This window comes from Limulus polyphemus, unplaced genomic scaffold (assembly GCF_000517525.1).
Source record: "Limulus polyphemus unplaced genomic scaffold, Limulus_polyphemus-2.1.2 Scaffold4836, whole genome shotgun sequence".
NCBI lineage: Eukaryota > Metazoa > Arthropoda > Merostomata > Xiphosura > Limulidae > Limulus > Limulus polyphemus.
Window position 1 is genome coordinate 18,081 of NW_013670446.1, and position 8,725 is coordinate 26,805.

The 8,725-nt window shown below is 30.7% G+C and overlaps 1 long non-coding RNA gene across 5 annotated transcripts in view; it reads right to left on the reverse strand.

Moving 5' to 3' along the window:
* The window catches only part of LOC111088947, a 25,000-nt gene that overhangs the window by 12,946 nt on the left and 3,329 nt on the right, over positions 1 to 8,725 (reverse strand). For 4 of the 5 annotated variants that reach the window (XR_002613319.1, XR_002613316.1, XR_002613317.1 and 1 more), the window contains exons 2-4: positions 6,551 to 6,792; positions 2,902 to 2,956; positions 568 to 707 (exon numbers count right to left, since the gene is read on the reverse strand). This is a non-coding gene — a long non-coding RNA (uncharacterized LOC111088947). Of the gene's footprint in view, positions 1 to 567; positions 708 to 2,139; positions 2,316 to 2,901; positions 2,957 to 6,550; positions 6,793 to 8,725 lie in introns of all 5 variants that reach the window. The other variant, XR_002613318.1, reaches the window with a different exon arrangement.

Consider the following 8,725-nt stretch of genomic DNA (forward strand, 5'->3'; position numbering starts at 1 on the left):
CTTGTTTCTTTTCTCGTTCTTCTTGTTTCTTTTGCTGCTCTTGTATTGCTGCCATCAAGTCTGGTAAGCTGTAGTTTGATTTGCCGCTTCTCGTTTCCATTTTTTTTTCATCCCACTTCTGACACCAATTTGTTACGTCTCCGTTCGTTAGTTAATTTTCCGTAAATTCGTTCCGACGAAACTTTAGCGACACAAGTCCTTTCTTAAATAAAACTGGTTTATTCTTTCCAAATACAGCTTTACGATACACTTAATTTCAACAGTCGCTCTGTAACAAACGCTATAATTCTCAACGAACTTCTCACGTGCTTAACAATATTCTCTCTGACTGCAGTTCAATTACTCATTACCTCCCCGTCGCTTCGTGGTCGGTCTTATATATACAAGACTACACTATATCTAAAAAGATCACGAGATTTAAGGAAAAGACGTGAAAGTTCGAGAATGACGTGGCGTGATACTAGTAACATGACCTCAATGTCGCAACAATATTAAATAATACATCTTACCTTAACATTTTTTAATTTATCATACATTTCAGTAAGAAATACATATAGAAAGATGTACCTTCCAAATACATTAAAAAATGTAACTGTTTCAATCCCTGTCAACTGAAATTTTTCCTTTTTCCTGACATTTGGCACCATAAAACTTGAGTCTTGGTCTCTTGAGAAGAGAGTTTTCATAGCTGTATCCTAGCCTAGAGTCTAAAAGACATATTAAAATAAATGAGTCAGCCTTAATAGAACATTTGGCAAGAGCATCTCATATTATAGACTGGAATAATGTTAAACTGATAAATCAAGTAGAGTTGAAGTGTGAATTAAATATCAGAGAAGCAATAGAAATTGAAAAAAAACAAAGATTGTGCTGAAAAAAGAGATTAGTTCAGGTTTAGAAGAAAGAAAGTACTGGAAACATGTCTTATAAACTCTGAATATTTAAGTTTAGATGGTGCCAAAGGTATGCAAATTACTGTGTAGTTATACAAGTCTTTATCAAACTTCAACTTTCACATCTGAAGATGGTGGCATAAGAACACCAAAACATCTTTTTTTAGGGCTGGTTCCTATTTTTAATAAATTATTTATTGTGCCATTATTTTAACATTGTAATGTAATATGAAACATAACTTTTTTTTAACTGATTATCTAAAGTACATGATGTCCTTAAATTTTGGGCAAAGTAGGTTAAATTTGTTAACTGTATCACATCACAATGCTATGACTCATAGCACTTTCAAAAGGACTTGCCATGATTCTCTTTAAATGTGGTGCAGAAAATGGGAGTCGCTTCAATGCAATAACCCTTTAATGTTGTTCATCTTGGGGGGAGGGGGGACTCAGCTAAATTCTATACTAGGACAAATTGATGAGTAAGTTCAAAGAAACTGGCAGTACTTCTGACATAACTTAAAAGGAACACCACTGCTTCTACAAATGTAGCTGTGGAAATTATTTAAACATATTTTTTAAACTTTGGATTCTAAAATATTTGTACAGACTTAACATCCACCTTGTATAACAATTAGTAGATATGATGCTATACAGTATATGAAACAAGTTTACTTATGAAACACTAACTTACACCACAGTAATTAATATAGTTTCCTCCAGCCTATTAGATTTAAAACCAAGTGTACAACTCATTCCATTGATTAGAAATGTTTTGTTGGAAATTGCATCTGATTCTTCTGATCAGAATTTGTCACAAAACAAGTACAATATTTTCACATAAAACCTATAATCATAACCTCAGTTGAGAATATTGTTGTCCACTGTACATATAAACTCCTGGATACTCAATATTAAAAAGCTTTATTGAATGTAATTTCCAAGAAGCACAAAGTGTTAAAACTAGTAAAGAATTTTGGTATAAAATATATGGTTTAACATTAGTCATTTTAACTACACACCTGAAGTTTACCTCATGTACAACATTTATTACAACCCATACAGTACATTATTTGAAAAATGTTGCAGAGTGCTACAGAAATTCTTCCTGTCAATAAAAAAGCACAGTCAACTATAATATTGAATATTTATTAATTGCCTATATCAAAAACAAGGCGCCTATGAATAGCCATCAACAATTATATAGATAATTACACTTTATTCTATCACTTCAGTGATTACTTACCTCCCTCACAGTCACAGTTATTCCTATTTGTAATGAGGAAATGAGAGATTGGAATAAAGATGCTTAGGAGGTGCCACACAAAGACCAGAAAAACGGTGATGATGATGATGCATGTGTCAAAATGGACACAAAACTAGTTCAGTGAATAACATTGTCTGATGCTCTTGGACATGTAGCTAAGATTAAAGAATTTGACCTGTAGTCTGAATTTACAATGAAGCTGAAAAGTAACATTCTACAAATTGCATCAGCATCACAAAACAAGTACACCAAGATCAGTGATTTCTTCAATGGCTTAGTTTTATAATTAACAATACATTTTTAGTAGGAACAGCAATTATTTTGATGTTTATTTCCATGTTTCTAGGTTTTGGTGTTTTAACATTTTCAAGAAAAAATTATCAACACACAATAATGTGAAGGTGGTTGAGATGGCAAACCTTTATATGAAACTTCCTGTCCATAAAGACCATTTTGAGTGGTTTTTATAAACAGGTTCTGACTGTAAATAATGATTTAAGTATATCAATTTATTGTATGTATACTTCCACAAAGAACATACCAAATTCTTGTAAAATTGGTCTATAGAACAAATATCTCTCCAAAACAAGCTTAGTATTGGTAAAGGAACATTTTAAAAAATCTCATTATGAGCCACTACACAAAAGTAATCAAGAGACTGATATCATTAGCCTTTACCAATGAAGTTTTTCCTAGTATATGAAATTTCATTAACAAGGATGAGCAAGGTAAATCAGTTACCTTTACTTTTTTGGCTCCTTTCTTCTCACAAACATCACACTTTCTCAGAAATTATCTGGAAAAGATCCACAAGCAAAAATAAATAACTGTAAAGTTTCTATTCAGTTTACAAACATTGTCAGATTTTTTTTTCCAAAGCTCTCGATAATGATTCATTTATAAGTGATATTTTAAAAATATATCATCTATATTATTCTTCATTATCAAGTGTTCCTTGTGCCAGACTTCATGTGGAGCTAAAAAATTATGAATAAATGATTTTGACTTAAATATCATGATGTTTTAAACTAATTTACGGCTTAGTTTTTTTTTAAGAGCTAAGATTTTCAAAATAATAAACAAGGTGTGCTGGATTGTGATATGAACACCTTATGTAATGTTCTTGTGATTGCTGATCTGAAGTCACCCTTGTGTCATCAAAATTTGGTGTACTCTAACCTCCTCAAATTGTAATTGTTTTTACATTTTGAATATTAAACTATGTAGAGCAAATAAGAAACTTGTTACAAATTATGTTTGAAACAGCCTTTAAAAGGTTCAACAAGTTAAATGCATATGTTTAAAAAATATTTCATTTCACTGTAAGTTGCAAATGACTTTTAAACAGAATTTATTAAGTTAGATGATTTCATGAAAAATTGAAAATTTGAATAATATTTTTAGATTACTCCATAAATTATCCAAGCAAAGCATAAAGTGCAGAATTATACAGAATACTAAAATGCAACAGAGTATTTATGGCTTCCTTAACTAATGCTGAAGGACCAAAACAGACCCACAAATTGAATTACTCCCACCACATTTTTACTATTTGATGGACACAACCATATATGAAGTGTCATTCAAGTTAATGAAATTTTTACTCTTAGAAACAAAATTTAAACAAGACAAAATTTCTTATACAGCTTGTCTTCTGAGTTGTTATCAAAAGAGAATTGAAAAATTTATTTCTCAAGATGATTTTTGATTTTTCTTTTCTCTAACTTGGATGCCTAAAATACAACTAAGACTGATGCCTCGCATTCATAGCATTGATGAGGGGCTTATGGATTTCATCGAGCCCTTGAAACCTAGCAGCATGAAGCTATCCACACACACACAACTGGTTTATTTCCTGAACCTTCAATAAAGTTGTGGATAAATAATTTAATACCACTACAAGTTTTAATGTTTGAACTGACTAAAAAGTTATTCAGTTTGAGTATTTGGGCTTAAAATCCACATCAGCACATCAAGTGGTCTTTCATCTGATAATAATTACTGAAAGCTGTACTAACAAACATATGCAGCAAAAGAATGGTAAAACCAGAAAATACATAAAAAATCACCAAGTTTGTGGTAAAAAAGAAAACAGATCATGTGATCAATATTTCAACCAAACAACCATCATGAAGACCTAAAGCAAATGCATGGAAAAAAAAGAGATCAACATTGTAATGAAGTAAAAGCTATGAGATTAATTTCTTTCTTTAAATGTTTTTTTTTTCTGTTTCAATACACAAACCAATCATATTAATTTGTTACTTGACACATTATTCATAACTAGTGCAACATAATGAGCAGGAAGTTCAGTTTACTTAAGATCATAAAAATCATATAACTTTGTATTTAATTGAACTTACTGCAAATGGGATTTTAACAAATTAGATTTGAATGAAGTATTGCATATTCTAATAAAATATTGACTTCTTAAATAATCTATTGTCTTCATTTTTTGTTTAGAAGTAATTTAAGAATTTATATGTATGAATGTTTTTCTCTCTCTTTCTGTGTATTTGTGTATGTGAAAGAGAGAGAGACTGTACACAATGACAGCAAGTTTTTGTAGTGAGTAATGATTTAAATTGATTTTAACCATTTCCGGACCAGTAAGCATCTTTCAATTGTCAAATGCACACCTGGATATCAAATTTCAAAATTTAAATAAAATAATTATAGCTCTATTTCAACAACTTTTTTACTGAAAACATTTTAGAATTGATATTTTGTCTTTTTTAACATTTATTTATTGTGATTTGTAAAGAAAAATGTAACTAATCTTCAAATTTACATTTCTTCACAGCTCCATTTTTAAATAATTTGTTTTTAACTAACAACCATCAATTTTTTCAGAATTTGTTTTTCATCCTGAAGTTCAGTTTTATATTTGCTAAAAACTACCTCGATTTGAAAATGTCATTATCCATGTCTTGTTTCCCTTGTGATTTTCCTTCTCTTTATAGATTTATTATTACAGGCTTCTTTTCAGATCACATGATACAAGGTCATAAAAGGTATTGAGAAACAGCTTTGAAAATAACTAGAATCAAAATTTATATACCATTGGATATAGCAGATTATAAACTATTTATATCAATATAAGTAATTTATGTAAGAATTAATTTATGGTTTCACTGGAAAGTGATTATATGTAGCTCTTAAAGAGAACAAGAACAGAATTTAGTTGGAAGTTTAGACTTAGGAAGAAACTACAGATCTGGGACTTTTTTTTTATGGTTTCTTCAGACATTCTTTTTCTTCCTGAAAATGTTTTTGTATTAAATTATATTTGTTTGAAAGCTATGGAAATTTTCTTCCATGTCAAGCCATTAAGTAAACTATTAGGTTTAGAGAAAATGGTAGCAACAGCATATTATTCCAATGACTCAAATCCTTATTTATTGAATATTAATGTTAAGTTTATTGTATTCAAATAATGCGCCTAAATAAAAAAACTTATAATCTAAGGAAAACAAAGTAAACTTATTAGAAATAAATTGAATTTGACCAACAATATCATTAGCAAAAATACTGTCACCTAGCCTGACCTGATAATATTCTGAAGGGTGAGCTCTTAGGTCACCAATAAATCTTTGTCAGTTTATGCATATTTTTTTATGATTTATAGCTAGAAGTGGTGACTTCTGCAAGTGGAAAAAAAGATTTCAAAAGAAATATGATTAATGAAGATCAATCATGATGAAATTGGGTGGATATATGAAATGGAACTTTCTGATAAACAATAAAAAACTGAAATCCTGAGACAAATGGAAATATTTTAAAGCTTTTTTCAGAAAAATGTTTCATAACAAAATTTTTGAAACTACACAAAATCAAAGTATAGAACTTTTTAAAGCTGAAAGTCAATAATATTAGTAAGTGTTCGGAGTTCCATACAAGTTGGTTAGTTATTTCCACTGTGAGAAGGAAAAATTCATGGGATATCACACCCCCATAGTCCGGAAAGAGACAAACAGCATTATCCATTAGTGACTACAAGCATGTAACACTAGTGACTCCTGCTAGTAATAATTCTCTTAACTAGAACTATATGCAAATAGAACTCAAGTCAAGGTAGCTGTGTAGTAGTCAACCTTATAAAAATTATATCAACAACTACAAAACAAATCTCTTGCCAGTACAGAATTTTCACACTAATTATAAATTTGTTAAAGGTGAAAAATACATCAAAGCAATCATCTGAAGACAAACTGTTTATTGTTGAGTGGATAAATATGGAAACTAGCAGTGTGTTATTGTACCATAAAAAACTGTTAAAATATCATAAAGCATTTATATGAATTTCTTAAGCTTATGTGATCACAATATTACTGATAAACAAATGAAATCTTCCAATTCAGAGCATATTCAGAACTTTTTTTTTACATACTTATCAACAGTCATCTTTCACAGCAGCCTGGTCTTCTACATCCTCCTATTCAAAACTGGTGTAAAACACTTCTTTCTCCAATTATGGGGCAGCTTTAGCTGGAGCTCATAAATCAAACAAATACACAAAGTATGAGATTTTCAGCCACTCTGGTCATTCTTCATGCATGTATTGAGGGTCAAATCACCTCTGAAACTCCTTAAGGTTTATGCTCCACTCTCTTCATCAAAAATTATTCTTAGCTGAAAAGCAAGGTGAAAAACTGAAATTTTCTCAATCAAGGGCAATATTCTATACATAACTAAAAACAAAAAACAATGCACTTTTGCTGGAAGATAAAAATCCACAAGTACTATAGGAAAATGTTTTATAAGGATTTCACTTACTAAAGTATGTGCATACATCAGGAACAAAAGGTCAATAGTGAATACCTAAAAGTGATGGATATTTGACAGATTTTACAAAGTATTTATAATATCTAACCTTATGTTACTATTTTGACTGAGGCACCTTTGAAAGTTTTAAAATTGTTTTTACTTATTTTAATTTATACAAGCCTCTACAGTCTCACATTAAGTTAATCTTTAACAATTCCTTTTAAAAAATAATTTTATTTTATTACAAGTTACAGCTTTTACAGTAAAGAAGAATATTTTATAATATTTCGACCACTGGTGCAATCATTCTCAAATACATGGGTTTTAACAGTACTTGGATAAAAGTTAATAAACCAAAAAAAACCCACAAAACTGATGTTGCATTGCAGTGTGTATTGGGTGAAAAATAAAAAAACACAGAACTAATTTATAGTTTAAAGGGTTGAGTAAAAAATAATGGGCTTAAAAAATTTATTTATACTACTAAAATAAGTTTGTACATTTAATATTCCTTCTTACATTGCAAAATTTGGAAGAATAATTGTTATATTATCAATTCTACAGTTTGGTTAAAATTAAAAAGGTGTAGTAGCAAAGCAATAAATGAACAGAAATCTTGAGGTCTCAAACTTTTCAATATGTAAAAAATTGTTTGAACAATTTTGAAGTTTATTGCTACCTTGCCTTCATGAGTAAAATAACAACAAAATAGTGAATAAAGTTGTATAGTTTGTATATTGTATATTTATTGTAACCTCCACACATATACTAAATCAACACTTTATACCTACATTTTAAAATTGTTGATATCATTAGACAAAAGTCCCGACAATATTCACTGATAATCTATATAAACTATCACTTATATAACTAACACAGCACATCCAAGAGAATAACCAAATAACAAGAAAAATTGTTAGGATTACCATTTAGGTTCTTAGAGGTTGTAAGGGCCATACCTCTCATCAGCCCTCAAATATTAGGTCATCAATAAATTAATGTCGCGTTTTGGAACACTTTCATTTACCACCCCAAAAAAAACTTACATCACGTATAATAGTTAAAAGAAGTGGCTAAATGTCACATTAGTGTAGCCTATTTAACATGTAAAGTTTAGTACACTCTAATCCCTTATAGTGATGGCACACAATGAGACACGCATTTGGCATGTAATGCTGTTTGAATACAGGAAGGAAAACAATGCCTCTGTAGGCACAAAGAATATCAAAGAAGTTTATGGAAATGTATTGAATGTTCATAAGTGTCAGCGATGGTTCAGCAAATTTCGTTCAGGTGACTTTAGCCTTAGAAACTGTGATGGCAGGGGCCGACATGTTGGAATTAATATTGATGCTCTGAAGACGCTTGTTGAGTCTAACTCAAGGCGACACACTCATGAAATGGCCCTGAAATTGTATGTTTCTCAGGAAAACAATGCGTAAACATCTACGGAATATAGGAAAACTCCATAATGAAGGTGTTTGGGTGCCTCACGAACTCTCCAATGATCATCATTTCCAACGTGTGAGGTTGCTTCGTCTTTTCTGGCCCATAATGCGTGTGAACCACTTTTTGGACAGAACTGTCACTGGTGATGAAAAATGGATTCTCTGTGCAAATATTAAACGCCAAAAACAATGGCTCAGTCTTAAACAAAAACCACTTCAGGCCCAAAAACCTGAACACCATCCGCAGAAAATGATGCTTTGCATTCGGTTGGGACAATGCACATCCACATGTGGTACGTTTGATGCAACACAAGATTATGGAGTTGGTTTGGGAAGTTCTCTACCATCCA